Raw genomic sequence first — 19,664 nt, 5'->3', positions numbered from 1 at the left:
GATCAAACTTATTTATGTTTTAGTGCAAAATAAACTATTTATTTCTTGGTTTAAAACATTGGACCTATTTATTTCACAAAAGACACATACTGAATTTTGTATTACCAATTAAATAATGAATTGTTTGTAACCTCAATTCTTAACTGTCCAGGGTGTGTTCCCACCTTGTGCCCTGTCCATAACAGGGTAACACACACTCACACATTCACTCACACACTCACACCAACAGACACTTCTGCACAAACACTCCATTTAACAACATGTGTTTCTGGACTGTGGGAGGAAAGCAGAGCACCTGGAGGAAGCCCACACAGACACAGGGAGAACACACCAAACACCTCACAGACAGTGACCCGAGGTGTGGCTCAAAAACACAACCCCAAGCCTGTACTAATCAAGTGATGATTTTACTCTGGTTTTGTCTGGGATTCATTTAATTCATTATTAATAAAAATGTATTAACAGAATGATCAGTTTTAAAGGAGTCCGTTTCTAAGTATGACAGTTTCTATGAAACGTATCAGAGCGAATTTCTCTCTGATGACTCCACCCTCAGCTGCCAGGACTTTCACTACAGCTGTTACTACCTCTGTTACAGTTCATAAGTACATTTGTAATGTATATCGTCACAGAAGGGATAAACAAAACGTTGTATCTCTGCACAGAAGTCGGCACAACTGCTTTTTGCCCTGAATCATATTTTTTTTAGCAAATTTTACCACACAGTTACTGTTTATTTGCTGAATTTAACAAAGCAGAAGGATTTAAACTATATATTATAATGACACTGGCTTGGGGTCTCACAGGAGAGCTCCCAGCATGCACTGCAGCCTCCCCTGGTTCGCAGATTTAGAGCTAATTTTGGGGTTTATGTCGCAGTTGGTGGTTGTTCATATCAGGGAGGGTTTTCTCTTATGTTTTTGTGTGTTTGGGCGTGGTGTGCAGTGAGACGTGTTGTTGTTTGGGGGCTCACTATCAGAATGAAGTGTGGTGGTTGTGATGCCACTGAATCTGGCTACAGACCAAGTCTAAGCCAAACACAGTCTGTTCACTTGTGCCATTCTTGCTCTTTTAGGGCACATAATAGAACTATGCTTGTTACAGCATGGCTGTGTCTCAATATCATCCCAGAGTCTGCTAAAATATAAATTAAATACATAATAAATATATGGAAACGTGGGTGGCACGGTGGTGCAGCAGGTAGAGTCACAGTCACACAGCTCCAGGAACATGGAGGTTGTGGGTTCAAGTCCCATTCCAGGTGACAGTCTGTGAGGAGTTTGAGTGTTCTCCCAGTGTCTGCGGGGGTTTCCTCTGGGTGTTTCGATTTACTCCCAAGGTCCAAAAACACACATTGTTTATTGGCGACTCAAAAGTGTCCGTAGGTGTAAGCGAATGTGTGACTGTGAATGACTGGTGCCCCCTCTAGGATGTATTCCTGCCTTGCACCCAATAATTCCGGGTAGGCTCCGGACCCATGGCAACCCTGAACTGGATAAGCGGTAACAGATTCACCACTTTCACCACTTAATTTCTCATTTCTCCAATTTAATTTCCCTCCATTCATCCAAGGCAGAAACGTGTCAAAAAGCAGTGACAGGGCAATGAAGATAACGCTAAAACAATGTTTTGCAGCTGATTATTTCGATTGGCTACAGGTCAGCAATATAAAACGACCCTCCCAGAGAGGATGAATCTTTCAGAAGTAAGAATGTAGAGAGGTTCACCATTCTGTAAAAGACTGCACAGACAAATAGTGTCATTCCAGAATAAAGTTTCTCAGCATAAAACAGTGAAGCACTTGGTGATATCATCATCTTCAGTATGTAATATCATTAAAAGATCAAGAGAATCTTGAGTAATCTCTATGTGCCAGGAACAGTCTGAAAACCAATATTGAATGGCCATGATTTACAGACAATGAATGAATGAAATCATGGAAGCTGGGTCTTCCAAGCTGAATAGGAGAAGGGTAATCTGGCTTGTATTCAGCACAGAGTTGAAAACATATACATATATATATATATATATATATATATATATATATATATATATATTAAAAAACAAAAGAAGTCTAGCATTTGTCTTCCATTTTTCCAATTTCTAAATAAAAACATGTTTAATAATTTTCACATCGCTTAATTTTTGTTTTATTTAAATTTTACTGTGTCCCAACTATTAAGGAAATGTGGTTGTATGTAATAAATGTACAGTAGGTGAACACACTGTGACACAACTGCTCTGATTTATTGCTGATTTCATCCCAAACTTAGAACAGAGGCCTAATCTGCTGTTTGGAGGTCAGCAGTGTCACCCACTATTTTACACCAGCAGCACAATCATCATCAGCTGTTAAATTAAATATTTTAAAATATTTTTTCCTTCAATTATGTGCATTTTCTGCAGTGCTGAACCCAGATTGGCAATGACAATGGCTCTGTCCCCCCATTACAGCTAAGTGGAGTATCACAATTATTTTGAAGCTGTAATTTTAATGTAAAAACATAACATAGCGTTCTTTTAAAGCTTTCGTCTACATTCCTGCAAAAAAAATTAAAAAATCCAGTTGCTATGGATCTGAAAGAATGTGTATCAAGTATAAATCCACACCACCGTCCAGACCCCAACATCACTGAATGTGTTTGGGATTATTTAGATCTTTGAGAAGCAGAGGATACAAACAGCATGTAAAACTGAACTGAAAAATCAAGGCTCCTGAAACTCTTAAAAAAACAAACCTCCTGACTCAGTAATACAGGCAAAGAATAGCATTTACAGCAGGTGAAATAAGTATTGAACACGTCACCAATTTTCTAAGTAAATATATTTCTAAAGGTGCTATTTACAGATCAGATGTCTGTAACAACCCATCCAATACACACATAGAAGAAATCCAACTGTAGACATCCATAAATGATGTATATGTCAATAAATCTGTAATAATGAGAAATTACTGAAGTATTGAACACGTAAAGAAAGAGAGGTTCAAAAAGCCATGGAAAGTCATGACACCAGCTGAAATCATTCTGTAATTAGAAAGCAATTCTGGCACTTAGTGCAAATTAACATCAACTGGTTCAACTGATGGCCATAAAAAGGTATCTCTTTGGCAATGTGCCACACAAGAAACATCTCATTGTGGGTAAAACCAGTGAGCTCCGTCAAGACCTTATTGTTTTAAAACATATTGATGGCATAGGTTACAGAACAATTTCTAAACTACTGAGGGTTCCAGTGAGCACCAGGGACCATAATCAGGAAGTGGAAAGAACATCATTTCACAATAAACCGGCAGGGACCAAGTGCTCCCTTCAAGATGTCAGACAGAGGAGTGAAAAGAATTATCAGAAGAGTTGTCCAAGAGCCAAGGACCACTCGTGGAGAGCTATAGAAAGACCTAGGATCAGCAGGGACAGTTTGTTGTAATGCAGTCAACCACCATGGCCTGTATACACGCTCACCACGCAAAACTCCACTGCTGAAGAAAAAGCATGTTGAAGCACATTTGAAGTTTGCTCAACAACATTTAGACAAGCCTGTGAAATACTGGGAGTATATACAATAGTCTGATCAGATGAGACATATTTTGAGATCAAAGGCCACTGCATATCACCACAAAAACACCATAACAACAGTGAAGTTTGGAGCTGGGAACATCATGGCATGGTGCTGTTTTTCAGCATACGGCGCTGGCATGCTTCATATAACTGAAGGAAGATGAATGGACAAATGTACAGAATCTATCAGGATGATGAAGATGAAACGAGAGTGGACATTTCAGCAAGACAATGATCCCAAACACAGAGCCAAGGAAACTTTCAACTGGTTTCAGAGAAAGATAATAAAGATGATAAAATAGCCCAGCCATTCACCTGACCTGACTCCAACTGAAAATCTAGGAACTAAAGCTTTACAGACGGAGTCCATGGAACCTTCAGCATTTGAAGAGTGTTGAAGAATGGGTCAAACTCACACCTGAGCAATGCATGCGACTAGTTTCTCCAAACAGGAGGTGTCTTGAAGCTGTCATCACCAACAAAGGCTTTTGTATAAAGTATTAAATAAATTTCAGTAAGTGTGTTCAATACATTTAGCATCATTTCTCATTATTACACATAACTTCATTTATGGACATCTAGAGTTTGATGTTTTGCATGTGTGGATTGGACGTGTTGTTACCAACATCTGGTGAGAATTTCATGTCAATAGCACCATTAGAAATGTATTTACTTAGAAAATTGCTGAGGTGTTCAATACTTATTTCACCCGCTGTAAACTCAGACTAAGCTATTCTTCAGTTCGTAAGTGTTCATAGTCTAATAATGTTAGCGCTCAAATATTGTGTGTTGCATGCACCATGTGCAGAGCCAGCCCTGAACTATTAATAAGTTAAATGCAACCCAAAAAAAACTAAATACAGTAATCAGTTGATCATGGCTTTAGTGTCTTTTTGTGAAAAAAACTACATACAAATAAATAATGAATTAAAATTAATAAATTATTGTAACTGGAGGAGAAAAAGTAGAAATATTTTTTTAAAAATCAACAATTTACATCAAGGAAATAAACTGTTATTCTTCACTAAAATGTAAAGAAGTGTAATCCATGTTGAGGAAGTGACCTTATGTTTCACAACACAGAGCCGACCCTGACAAAGGTGGTGCCATAGATTTTGTCTGATGTCTCTTTCAGCCTTCATTCACTGTGTTTATGAACTCTGCTTTTCTTAAATACTGGCTGGCGGCTGCTGTGTTGTAATCTTTGGATCAGTGGCGGATGCTGGTCTTTCAAGGAGGGGAAGCTCAATTTCAGCCTACATCATAAAATGTGTCTGTGTATTTATACATAAATTCTACCCTCCGTTCTTTTTCAAGAAAATGATCTGTGACCCTGTCGTACCAACAAGGCGTCTTTTCCAGGGACTTGACTAGTGTCCTCTCAATGGCCAGCAGAGCTAGGCTGCTTAAACGGCCTTGGCCCATGTGAAGTGTGTCCGCCTGTGAGTGCTTTGTGACGGTGGAGGGGCTCAGCAGCACCCGCTGGACAGAAACTGTGATAGAACTCAGAAAGTGTGATAGAAGTCAGTCTCCAAACACAAGCAGCTACAAAAAACCCACCAGAAATAGAGGCTCAATTTGTCGCTAGTCGTTTTTAACAAAGAAAATGCCGCTAAGAGGTTCAAGAAAGTCTACGGTTTAACTCAGAACAGAATGAAAATGTAATGCTCCCATGGATCTCTACACCAAAGGATCGCTGATTCGCTCATTTCGCTGTCATTCAAAAAGGGATTCAGCCTCAGACAGATCCTCCAATCATCATGCAGAAGCTGAGCGTCCGGGCCAGCCGAGGCCAGCCCACTGTCCCATAGACCCCCAGAGACGCTGAGCGTCCGATGGGCGGGACAAAGCCCAGCATTTATCCAATCACTCGTCTCGTTTCGCTGCACTTTGCTGCATCGCTATTGAACTCTGTGGACGAAAGCACCGTGAAGCGGGAATAATTGAGATGAAAGCCGCACCTTTACCAGTGATAAGAAGCTGAATTTGAACAAAAGTTGAGCGCGTTGTAGTGCACATTTATTTAATGACATGTACACACAACAGTATATATTTGATCACTTATTTTTTGACATTTTATGGGAAGCTGAGCTTCCCTTGCAGTCTTAGAGCAATCGCCGCTGCTTTGAATATATCACTCTCTCCAATTCTGCTACCTGTCTTCAAACAGACTGTTAACAATTGAAACTACAGTTCCCAGAATAAAGCTGTGGAGCTGAAACCTCCTTCAGCCAATCAGAACCGATTAAAAAGACTTGTTATAATAGCTTTATTTGGGTATTAATATCATTATAATAGAAATAAATTCACCATTTCCCAAAATAAGCCTTTTAATATTCAGGGAATATATTTCTATATTTTGTCTTTGTTTTTTACACGGTCAAGTTACAGAAGGTGGATGCACAGTTAAGACTTCTTTCCATGGACGCCCAGGATTTTTTTTCCAGCCCCAACTGAGAACTGACTTCTAATCACCTGTGTGGAGGGCAGCGGTGTCACACAATTTGCTACAAGAACAGTACAATCATCATCTGCTCTTTAAAACAAAGTGAAAAGAAATTTAAATTTTTTTTAATCTAATTTATATGCTGTGTTGCGTTCATGACCAAGAGGAAATTTGGAAGTTTCTGATTCTCTAGTGGGCGGCACGGTGGTGCAGCAGGTAGTGTCGCAGTCATACAGCTCCAGGGACCTGGAGGTTGTGGGTTCGATTCCCGCTCCGGGTGACTGTCTGTGAGGAGTTGGTGTGTTCTCCCCGTGTCCGCGTGGGTTTCCTCCGGGTGCTCTGGTTTCCTCCCACAAAAAGTGTCAAAAGTGTCAGTAGGTGTGAATGAATGTGTGTTTGTGTCTGTGTTGCCCTGTGAAGGACTGGCGCCCTCTCCAGGGTGTATTATTGCCTTGCGCCCGATGATTCCAGGTAGGCTCTGGACCCACCGCGACCCTGAACTGGATAAGCGGTTACAGATAATGAATGAATGAATGATTCTCTAGAGGGAAAAATCCATCAAAAATCTGATGATTGTTGAAATGAGGCTGAAGCTCTTTGTTTATTTTGTGATCACATTTCCTCATGGTGTGTCCGCTGACACAGAATTAATAACACAGCTTTCTATCACACAGCTGAAGATGAATATTTTAGGTTGGAAATTTGAAAACTATGAGCTCTCAGATTTCACAAACTCAAAATAAGCATCATAATAATTCCTGTCTTTTTTATATTACATTTTTGGTGATATTTCTAGCAGTTTTGCACTAGAGATATTTCAATAGCAGGGTTATTACTGTAATATTTCTGATCATTGTGCAAGAACAAAGCTGTCTGAGGTTCTGTTTCTGACCACAGTGTCTGCTGCTGCTGTACATCCAACATGTAGAAGGTACACATCAAATAAACCCTCCATTTAAATCCCTGCACTGGCTTACAGTGATACTGAGTTACAGTCAGTCTGGGTGGGGTATACACACTTGATTATTTAGTCATAGAATTCAAACATGTTCACATTTCAGGTCACACTCCCTCACAACTTTACCACAGTGCTGGGTCCACATTACATTTCTCAACTGACGATTTACTGAAGAAAAAAACTAAATATCTGAACCAAAACCTCCAGACGTGTGTGCCCTCATATGGCTATTACAATGTGAAGAATCCTCTGTAATACTCTGTGTATGTGAATGATAACAAGACAGTTCAGTAGCTGCATGTAATGATTCACCTTCAGTTTGTCTGCGGTGGAAGAGCAGAACCGTCACTGCAGCAAAGAGAGAGAAACAGAGGACATGACGTATTAGTGTGAAACATCAGCAGGTAACACATGAAGAATCAATCTGAAAGAGCTGGTGCTGTTATCATTAAAAATACAGTAAAAATACACTGTGTATGAGCACATGAATCAAGTGGAAAATAAAATCATTGTAGATGTGCCATAAACATAAAAATATAAATAAATAGTGTTTAAAGGCCCTGGGAACATAGCTTAATATATTGATTTTTTTTAAATAATAAATGTGGGTGTTATGTGAAGGATTCAGCATACACACTCCTCCAAAATCTCCAGAGCACTCTCATCAGACCTGTCTGAGAAGTGTGGATGTGGTCTTTATGTTCTATCCATAGGTTACAGCTGATGTAACACTCATATTACTCAACACACAACTTAAATAAAATCTGCAATATCTCAATTGTTTCATGGACAGCAGGATCAGATTATTTACCTTGTAAACAGGGCAAAATGAATGAAACAGTGAAAAAGGAATATGTGGCTTGTGTCTGTAGTGTCTTAAACATCAAAACAAAAATGAAAGAAATAAGATGATTACTGAAGCTTGTGTATGATCTGTGTATGAATAACTCAATCAGATTCAGACATAAGAGCAGAGAAACACATTAGAGACTGATGTGCTAACGGTATTCCAATAGATCCTATGGTGAAAATGCTAATGTGGCTAACAGATTTTAATATTTTTCTATTTATTATGCTACACTGGCATTTTTATGCCCTTGATGCAAAGAGGCGGTGGGAATCTGTGCTTCTGACTGTTGTGAGACTCTCCCCAGTGCAGGGGAAGGAGCTGTGTAACAATGAGGCCCCAGAAACTTCTGTGAAATGGTGTTAAAACAGCACTAATAGCCATTTCTAGTTCTCACCTTAATGTCTTAAAATGCACTCTGACTTTTAATGTATTTGCCACATAAACTATAACATTGATAAACAGATTCTAAACCATATGAACCTTGAAAAGTGTTTTCTTACTCTAAAGCAGTACTCAATATACATACAAAAAAAAAGTTTGAAGGAGGACATTGGTATAACAGTGTTCCATGGTTCGAGAGTCTGGGTGAGGCTGTATTCTGAGCACAGGCCCTTACTGCATCCAGAGAGAGCTTTTATATCTCTCCATACAAGAGGAACTTGCACAACCCCTCAATCTTGAACAGATTTTGTTTTCCTTTATACTGAAGTCCACAAAGATTCAGCTAAATGTGTGTCCTGTAACTATTGCAATATAATTTTAAATGTAGTAGCGCCTCCTGTGGTGAATCAAAATATTTTGGCTTTATTTTCTGTCTTTGTTGAATGAGGTCATTCAGGAAGTGCTTCTAATACAGTCTGTACCAGTTGTGAATCTGCTTTCATCCTGTGCTCCGATAGCATCCTCTGTATGTATATAGATTATTTTGTGCTCTTTATTGACTCTACATTTATATTGTACAGTATTTTGATGTTTTGGGATGTTATTAATAATTTTATTTAAAAGGGGTTTACTTGGTAAAATTGCAATTCCATTTAATGTCAGCTACTCTCTGTGTTTAGAGAGAACATTTGTCTTATGGAACTCTTGTTTAGACTAATATTCTCATATCTGTTGTCAAAAGAAGTAATGTTAGACTGTATTGCTTTGCAGTTTCACCCTTTCAGAAATCATCAAACCTGTGGATAAACAAGCAAAGGTCTTCAGAGTCATGGTTGAAGAAATGTGTTTATCTGACTGTCTAGTCACATCATCTCTGTGAATCGAGGACAGTACAATGTGGGTCCACCTCTATAACAGCGTCCCTGTCTCTGTTCGTCTGGACACACACTAGAGTCTGAGGGACATGTTGCTTTTGCTATAAACTTGAGCGATGTTGTATTTGTTGGTTACAGCAGCTTTTTATTTAATGTAGTTTTTTTTGGGTCCATGTTTAAGGAGGGTTCATTAATATTGTTGTGATGAAACTGCACCTCTTGACTCTGTTCTTTAGATTCCATCAACCCAAAAGCTCTAACGCCACTTGTATCCAGAGTTATGAGGCTATAGAGAGGGGTTGATTTATATGAAATACACATCTGCTTCTCACTGTGTGTAACTGTTTGATTCCTGTGTTTGTCTACATTGTGTCTGAAGCTGACCGACGGACAGCAACCAAGAAAATGCCCTCAGAGCCCAGAGGGTTCAGTTCTTCTATGTGCTGAGCCTTTGTGTTTATGGCTTCAGCACTCAGCCTAGTGTTCTACAAAGTATCAGACAGGTTTAGTCTAAATAATGACACACAGTTCAAAAGTATCCAAAAGGGCAACTTCAAAATACAGAAAAGACATTTTTTCTACATTTACACTGTGGGCCCCGAGGAGCCAGATTAACATCATTAGAAAGAAAACTCAGATTTAGTTTCCCAGAGGCTTTAAGGGTCTGAAAATCATCAGCTAAAGCCACTTGCATGCTTTTAGTTTAACTGCAAGTTCACTAAAATATCCTTTCTGATCTTGAACCAGTTTAGTGGAGAACAGTGTCTGACGAAACATGGGTCACAGTGGAACACAGGTTTACTGTAAAATGTGCTGTTTAATCATCATCATCATCATATTCCCACAGTAACATCGTTTTCTGAACCTACTTCTCACTAAGCATTTTTCACTGGTTGTGGGTTATTGTTGTGGCTGTGATCATAATTTAAAATAGATTGAATTTAAATGTAAAAAATTTAAATCACAACAACATTCTATGATAATCATGATTAATCCTGAGGATTTCCTTGTTTATTGGAAGGGTGATATAAGAAATAAATTAACAAATGAATGTGTAGAATTGTATGCCTGAAAAACTGGTTATTTTTAAATAACATTTCAGAATAGTTTTTATGAAACTTGAATTTGAATCTCTCAATTTGGTGAGTAATAGTTTCAGGGAGAAAAGCTTTACACAAGACACACATTTTACTTGAGAATATTGTGGCACACAGCTCACAGCTCAGACAATAAAACCCACATATTCCAGCTTCAACAACTTTATAAAAGATTAAGTGTGGATTAAGCCAGGCATGAGGGGGAAAAATGTGTGTGAGTGAGTGAGTGAGAGAGGGAGAGAAGGAGAGAGAGAGAGAGAGAGAGAGAGAGAGAGTTATCAGAGTGCTGAAACATGTATAAAAGAGCGGAAATGAAGTGTTTAAAAACTCCAGCAGCACTGCTGTGACTGATCCACTTATACAGGTGCAACACACTATCACACCACCACAACATCTATCTGACTTAAGTGCTGACAATGACCTATGACCCATATAATAACCCCTGATCTGTGGTGGTCCTGATCACTGAAGAACAGTGGGGAAAGATTCTAGCAAAATATGCAGATGAACTTCAGACTGTAATTGTAGAACTGTAAGATTCTAGTGTGTATCAGCTGCAAACAGCAGAGGTCTCTAGGTGGAGAGCAGAAGAGCAGACACTGTGAGCTCTAGAAGCTCACTTACAGAAGAGTTGTGCTAATCAGCATCCTATTGAGCTCTGTATTTAAAAAGAAAATTTGAAAAATATTATAAAATGTATATAAAATAAATAAAAATAAAAATGCCCTCTTGAAATAAAAGAGGACATAAATGTTAGGTTGTTTATTCCTTTTGAAAATGCCAGGCAGTTCTTAGAGCTTGCTGTATATGAACTCTCCTTTTGTTTTCCTGCATTTTTGCTCTTTGACGTGTAAAGAATAAGACCATATTCATGGCGACATAAGCCCCTTTCACACGAACACAGTAATCCAGAAACTATACCTGGTTCTAAAGACCACCTTTTAGTGAAGGGTTCTATATGGCACCAATAATGGTTCTTTTATTGTAACAAGTTTGACATCTTAACAAGAGAAGAACCCCTTCACAATGTAAAAAACCCTTTAATCATGCAAAAGGTCCTTCAAGTGTTTAGTGTTCTACATAGAACCATTTTCCTTTAATAAAGAACCTTGTAGAACCATAATCAGAGTGAGGCTCATGTGTGAACAGAGCTGTTAATGTGCAGTAAGCAGCTGAACCTGGGCTTTCTTTACATGGATTTCACAAAAAAACTGGGGATTCGCATTCCCTTCCTGAAAACATGCAGTGATCGCTGCTCCCCACTTTCCCTCAGAGACATTATTAACTACGGTGTAAGCATGGCCCATGTTGCTGTTGTTATTTAACACAAATTAATTTAATTAAAGCTTAATTATGAAAACTTTGAAACATTAATGAATGAGAACATGAAAACATTAGATTTTCAGTTATTAATAAACTCCTTAATTAAGTAGTAAATTATTGGAGGTCAGATGGTGCACCACCTCTTACTGCTCCACGTACCACCAGTGATACTCCTCCCACAGTTAGAGAACCACTGTCAAAAAACAATAGCATTCTTTGGGGTTATGGCTCTCTCACCTCTTTAAACCACTCCTTACACCATGTCGGATCACGACCTGAACTCTTGGTTTGGTTTTACACAGATTTACCCAATAAAACAAGTCAGAAACTCCCTCTACAGTGTCCGACACAACGTTTACTTTTACTCACATTCTACGTGTCTGTGTTACAGTGTGGTCTTATATGATACTGAACAAAAATACACTGGCATTATATCATTCTGGTTTGTTACTGTATCGATTGGAGTAAAGTCTCTGTGTTGTGTGTTTGTAAAGTCTTTATGGAGGTACAATGTGTGGACATTAAACACTGCTGTTTATTCAGAGACATGTCCTTGTCTTAGAGAAATTATGCCGGCTTTATTACAGAACGGGTTTCTAATTAGTTTGATCTTAATGTTGTCTAAAGTCTAAGTAAATGTAACAATTTAATTCTAGTTTATTCCCTAAAAAAGATCAAGCAATCATTTTACAACATTGTTGTTCTGTGGAATGAGCCTCAGTAGCTGGAGAATGGTGTTATTATAAACAATAAATCTGAGAGTTTTTTCTACTAAATGATACTAAAGCCCCTGTTATTCTTTGTTCTTCTTTAAACTCTAACCATAGCCCTAACGTTTAAGTGGAATAGTTCACAAAGAGTTAATGCTTAAAATATAGAGTGATTTATATTCTGTCTTCACTTGAGCCAAATTCTCTCCTCTGCTGTAAAGGATCCAGAAACCCTGCATCTGAAACTCTCTGACTCTAAATTCACAGAAAAGATGTTTTTAATGAACAGCTTCATACAGCAGCACTCGCTCTAATGAAAATATTAACTTTTACTACTCACAGAGCATCACACAGAGACGACTGAACTCCATACTGCTCCAGATGAGTCTGAGAAATGGACTGTGTTCAACACCACTTCCTCTGCTCTTAAACACACAGAGAGAGAGAGAGAGAGAGAGAGAGAGAGAGAGAGAGAGATACAGGAAAAAAAAATTTTGCATCGATATATGAATTACCATTTTACACATTAGACTCATGCTCAAGTTCAATTGGATAAAGCCTCTTGTGGGAAAAAATAAGCATAGGCCCTAACTGAAAGCAGTCCTCTATTCTTTAATAAAATAAAAAGGGCAGTTTTCATGTGATGAGGTCTGGTCTGGAGTCAGCCTCATCCCCATAATTATTTAGACACTGTATCCCATAAAATATTTTATCCAGTGTGTAACCTGTGAGGTCACACCACGTTGTTCAGAGCTGGTGAAGAGTGGATGCTGAATATTAGTCACAGGTCTAAGGCTATGTTCACATTTCTAGACTGAAGTGACTCAAATCTGACTTTTTTCCAGGACTGTGTGGACATGTCAGATCCTATCTTTTCAAATCAGATTTTCATATGTTAGATCAGGTACATATCAGATGCATGAATGTAAACAGATCGGATTTCATGTGTTTAATGCAGCTGTGCAGGACTTTGGTGTAGACGCGGTTATATAAGCACTTACGTCCTGTTTTGGACGGAGCACACACACGCACCAATTTAAGCCATTTAAGGGTCAGACTTGTTCACATTGGTTCACATTGCAGACAGATACATGTCACTCACATTTATAATTGTGAACCATCGACAACAAGAGAACAACTAACCCTTCATTTTAAGTTAAAACTGGATTGATAAATACTTAATTTTGTTACATAAATATTGCAGCAAATGTAAGTATTCAAAGAACATGCAGAAAGTACAAAGGGAACTCGTCAACTGAGCGCTACATCCCCTTCCAAACGGCCCCTCCTTACCTTTCTGTCTATCTCTGATATGTATGTGTAAAAGTGTAAATGTGTGGTGCAATAAGAAAAGAAAGATTTGCACCAAAGTAGGGCAGAGAAATTAACCAATGAACCTAGATCCAAATGTAAAATAATATATAAACTAACAATTTGTGAAAAAAGAGGATATAGCTGTATATCTCTCCTTCTCTCTCTGAGAACCCGTGTCCTTTGGAGAGTGCTTCTCTGCTATGCCTCATTTACAGAATGTGTAGCTAATAGTCCACTAATGGGCTGCAAGAAGGAGGGGTAGTCCTCAGGATCCCAAAACGTCAGCCTTTCTGGTGTTAAATGTCAGATTTGTTCACATTGCACACAGATACATGTCACTCGCATTTATGATTGTGAACCATCAAGATAGACAAATCCAATCTAAGCAAATTAGTTAGAATTTGATAAAGAGGCTTTTAACCCTTCAGTTTCAGTTTAAACTGGATTGGTAAATGCTTCATTTTGTTGCATGAAAAAGAACACTGAGGTCTTATCTGATTAGTGCTGCATCCCCTCCCAAACGGACCCCTCCTTAGTGGCCTCAAGGTGTCCGTGACATCACACTTCAGCTGAATGTCTTTCATGTCTCTGGTTCGTCTGAGAAGTCTTGCAGTTGTTGTTCGTTGAGTTTAGTCTTATAATGTGTTTAGGTTTTCATCATTTAGTTTTTCTTTTTCTATTTTTTGTGGAAGGACAGTGGTTATTTGTCCGTCTAAAGTTCTGAATTGCCTTTATCACTGAAGAGCATAAGAAGAGTACACAAAGAGTGGTAATGCCTCCTACTCACTTTCACCCCAAGTCTGCTGTAATAAGATTATAACAGTCTTTTTTACATTTTTAACTTCTCATTCAACTTCAGGAGGGTTCTCATCACATCAGCCCCAGTCACAGACACTGCTTCATCACCTGGAGAGGTGTGAGCCCACTGCCTCTGTGACAGGTGTCTCATAACGAGAGAATAGAAGTTGTTTAAATCATTTGGAAAGGTAGAGTCATTGACGTGTATAAGAATACTTTTTGGATCAGTGTTTCTGAATTTTCATGTCATTTTAATGCCTAGACAGCCTCCATTTTCATAATTTCAACAGTGAGTTTGTTCTTTGTTTCCAAGTGCCATGTCCTCACCAGATCTAAAAGAGGCATTATGCACTTTGAGCAAGAAATATACTTTAGAACTCAGCCAGCACCTGTGACTGTGTGGTAAGTTTCAGTGGCCACTACATCATCTACACAGTTGTTGATGAATGACAGATAACGCACCTTTCTCTAAGTGTGTGTAATACTCACATACAGCACCACCTTAAACATGTTCCAGCCAGTGCAGCTAAAACAGACCTGCAGGGCTGAAACTGCTCTTTCCGGCCACAATTTGATGGTTGTTGTGGCTGTTTGTTCACTTGTGCTCACTTCAGCCGTGGTTGGTACGTGAAGAACAGAGCTGCAGGATGTGACCTGACAGTTGAAGTGGATTTATAATCAAGTGTGTTCTATTGTTCTTGCTTGTGTGGAAACATGGTACAAATCTAGGAGAATGTTCCTCAGATGTTTGAGTCTGAAATCAAGAACAACAGTGAAGCTCTCAGGGGGATTGTTCTGTAGTGAACTGACTGCAATCTCACACAATGTTGTAAAAGTCAGTTATGAAAATGGCAGAGTTGTAGATATGGGGTAAATAATGAGGATAGCACTTTATATGTTGATTATTTTACTGCTGTAGAGCAATGAAAACATTTATGAACCAACATTAATGAACCATATTTTACATAGATATGCAGTCCCCCATGAAAAAACATTCTCACATTCCAGTGTTTTATTGGGTTTTAATGCACTACACATAGATTCTTTTTTACTAATGTGTGTCTGATCCACTTATAGCAGTTACAAATACTAACACACCTTTAGAACATCAGTGACACTGCAGTGCTGAGAATGATCCAACACCCAAATTATACCTGCTCTGAGCTGAGGACCAGCACTACACCTCAGCTCAACTCTGACTGTGTACAAAACATTATTAGAATGCACACACGCTGCATGTGTTTTACATCTCTCTCATTGGTTTTCAGTTCCTCATTTTTTGAGGTTGTCATTGCCATTATACCAGTAGAACAGAAGTCACAAACACATATCTAACCCTTCCCTGTTCTCAGAACTGAGAAGCTGTACTGTGGGTTTGAGATTGGTTGATGTATGCAACAGTTCTTACATGTTTCCATACACTCACACACTGGATATGGCTAATTTATCCTCCCCGGAGACACGTCCTCTTTTTCAACATCTCAGATCTGGTCACCCTATCTTAAGTTGCATTAATAATTATTCGTGTGAAATAGAAATTAATGGGTGATTAATTACCACTGCTTTCTGAGTGAGATAACTGCTTCAGACAAAGGAGTTTATAAAGAGTATAATTTATTCTTGTAACTCATTTCCAACAGCGCTAACCAGGCTGCAGAGGGAATACCGGGAGTGTAGCATTATGTGCTTCACAGAGACCTGGCTGAATGAATTCACACCGGACTCACACGTCACCTTGGAAGGTTTTGAACTTGAGCGGACAGGAAAGTAAAGGAAAGTGGTAAGAGGAAATGAGGGGGTTTAGCAATGTTTGTGAACCATTACATTACATATTATCTCCTGGGGGAATTCTCGCATGTTATCGCGATAGTTGTATACATCCCCCCGTCGGTCGATGCTGTGACAGCCTGCAAGTGCTTACACAACTTAGTGTCAAAACTTCAGACGTCACATCCTCAGCCCCTGCTCTTAATTTCTGGTGACTTTAATCATGCTTCACTGTCCTCCACTCTCCCAACATTCACTCAGTATGTTAAGTGTCACACCAGAGACAATAAAACCCTGGATCTAATGTATGTGAATACTAAGGATGCTTGTTCATCACCCCTTCCCCCGTTGGGTCATTCTGATCACAACCTGGTTCTTCTGTCCCCTGTATACATACCGGTGGTGAATAGACTACCACCCACCAAGAGGTATATAAGGATCTGGTCCGAGGAAACCAGTAGCGCACTGAGGGACTGTTTTGACACTAAGGACTGGGATGTGTTATGTGAACCGGGGAAGATATTGACAGCTTGACTGTATGCATCACGGACTACATTAACTTCTGTGTGGAAAATACTGTGCCTACCAGGAAGGTACGGTGGTTTTCCAACAATAAACCATGGGTGACCCCTGAATTAAAAGCCCTGTTGAATGAGAAGTAGAGGGTTTTTAAGTCTGGTGACAAGGAGGAGCTTAGAAGAGTGCAGAAGGAGCTGAAGAGGGGGATAAGGAAGGGAAAGGACAAATACAGAAGGAAGCTGGAGGAGAGCCTCAAGGGGTGCAACACCAGAGAGGTCTGGAGAGGCCTGAAAACCATTGCTGGCCAAGCAAAAAATGATGGGAGCGGTCCTGAATCGGCAGGACAGGACTGGGCAAATGAGTTGAATCTTTTTTTCAACAGATTCGACTGTGTCATCCCACCCTCACCAATTCATCAAAGCCCGGATTCCACTGTAATATCACACCTAAATCTCCCCTCCATCCCAATGCCCCTGTCACCAATGGCTTCCCTCTCACAGTACATCACCCCACTGTGTTCCTGGCGGAACCGATCCACACACCCTAGCCCTGACCTTACTCAACAGGAAACAGACTACACCTCCACTCCCTGTTTCTCCATTACAGCTGATCAGGTAAGGAGGGAACTTAGGAGAACAAAGATGAGGAAGGTGGCTGGCCCTGATGGCATTAACCCCAGGCTGCTTAAGGACTGTGCAGATCAGCTCTGTGGGGTACTCCTGCACATCTTTAACCTGAGCCTCAGTCTGAGAAGAGTTCCACTTCTGTGGAAAACTTCATGTGTGGTTCCAGTTCCAAAGACTGCGCACCCTAGGGAGCCTAACCACTTTAGGCCAGTAGCTCTAACCTCCCACCTAATGAAGACCATTCACCTTCAACACCTGGTAAACAGCGGGATGGACCCCCTGCAGTTCTGTAAGAGTATTGTTCTTTGACTTTTCCAGTGCTTTCAATACAATCCAGCCATCAATACTTGGGGGGAAGTTGGAGGGAGCTGGCGTTAACTGTCATCTGGCTGCATGGATCACTGATTACCTTTCCAACAGACCACAGTACGTGAGGCTACGTGACTGCGTGTCTGATGTGGTGGTCTACAGCACGGGGGCCCCCCAGGGTACAGTTCTCTCTCCTTTCCTATTTACACTCTACACATCAGACTTCAGTTATAACTCGGACAGCTGCGACCTCCAGAAGTTCTCTGATGATATGGCCATTTTTGGACGTGTGTCAGAGGGGAACGATCTGGAGTATAGAGAGGTCATCACCAACTTTGTGGACTGGTGTGACTTGAACAATCTGTGTATTAATGCCAGCAAGCCAAAGGAGGTGGTGATTGATTTCAGAAAGAAGGCTATACAATTTGCACCAGTAAACATCCAGGGTGTGGACACTGAGATTGTGAAGGAGTATAAATACCTGGGCGTTCACCTTAGCAATAAACTGGACTGGTCAATAAACACAGATGTCTTGTACAAGAAGGGCCAAAGTCGTCTCCACTTGCTGAGGAGGCTTAAGTCCTTTGGGGTGTGCAGCACACTGCTAAGGACTTTTTACGACATTGCGGTGGCTTCAGTGATTTTCTACGCTGTGGTCTGTTGGGGCTGTGGAAGCTCTGATAGGGACAGGAAGAGGCTAAATAAACTGGTCAGGAGGGCTGGCTCAGTCTTAGACTGTCCTCTGGAGTCCATAGAGGAGGTAGGGGAGAGGAGAATGCTAGCAAAACTGAAATCAATTGTGGATAACCCCCTATATGCGGCAGTGGGGGCCTTGAGCAGCTTCTTTATTTACACCCACAGTGTAGGATGGAGAGATACAGATGGTCATTCATACCTACTGCAGTTAGATTATACAACACTCACAATATGCAATATATACTATTATCTGCATATATTATCTGTCTTTGCACTACCAGTATTACTACCTCTGCCCTTTTCCCAACAATGCGAATAATCATGTGCAATAACTTCTCATGTGCAACCATCTCTGTATGGTTGCATGGGTTATATGTTTGTGAGTATGTACGTTTTTAAGTCTTTTTTCCATTGTTTTTACTGCGTTACTGTTTTTATCCCACTTCTTGTCCAATGCCTAAGATGTATGTGCTGCTGTAACAAGTGAATTTCCCCGATGTGGGATCAATTAAGTCAAGTCTAAGTCTAACATTATTAACTAGTATTGACTAGTACCGGTGTATGTGCCAGTTATTTGGGCTCCAGGAGTTTCAGCTCCTGAATGAAGCTGTGAAATGTTCAGTGCACCATTTGCTTTTATCAGTTTGGGGACAACTTGGTCAGTTAAAGATATTCTGCCACTTGTCCATACCTTTAGTTGAGATATGGACACAGCTGTTTTTTACTGACCTCAGATCTGCTGAGGTCTTTGTGTAACCTGCAGCACATTTCAGACTAAGCTATGAGATTTTAGGCCACATATCCACACATAATCACACATACTCTTCTTTTTCAAATGTATTTCTACTTTCTGGTTGTGTAAATAAATAATGTAATAATTTTTAATACAAGTATCGTAACTTGGCCATGAAACATATTTTAATTGTGTGTTTGTTTAATAAAACAATAAAAAGCAAATATCTTCTTTCTTACTGAAAGTCTCAGATATGATTTGATACTTTCAAATATGGCTATGAAACTCTCAATTTCAGTATTGTAACAATGATAAATACCAGGGCCGTCACTAGAGATTAATGATCGGGGGGGCTAAGCTTTAACAGGGGGACTAGGGGTAATTGCCTCATAGCAGCAAATTTCTTTGACGAGGTCCAGATTAAGTAAAGTCTCAAGAAGCTGCCTTTATAAAAATTAAATCAGAATATCCATCTACACATAAAAAAGCAAAACTTATTTGTGAACAACTATTAACTCAGGTATCTGTAAAATATACAGTCATAACGTCAAGAAAGATCATACCCATCAATTCAGTCTGCCCTAAATACTGCAGGGTTTAATGCATAATCATTTTAACTGTTTTTTTCAGCAGGCTAACTTTACCTTCATCAATAGTCAGGTTTCCTCTGCTAGCATAATGCTACTTTCTGAAATCAAAATAAGG

The sequence above is a fragment of the Hoplias malabaricus genome, chromosome 14 (assembly GCF_029633855.1).
Source record: "Hoplias malabaricus isolate fHopMal1 chromosome 14, fHopMal1.hap1, whole genome shotgun sequence".
NCBI classification, from domain to species: Eukaryota; Metazoa; Chordata; class Actinopteri; order Characiformes; family Erythrinidae; genus Hoplias; species Hoplias malabaricus.
The sequence above is the reverse complement of the archived record's forward strand: the minus strand, read 5'-3'. Positions refer to the sequence as shown.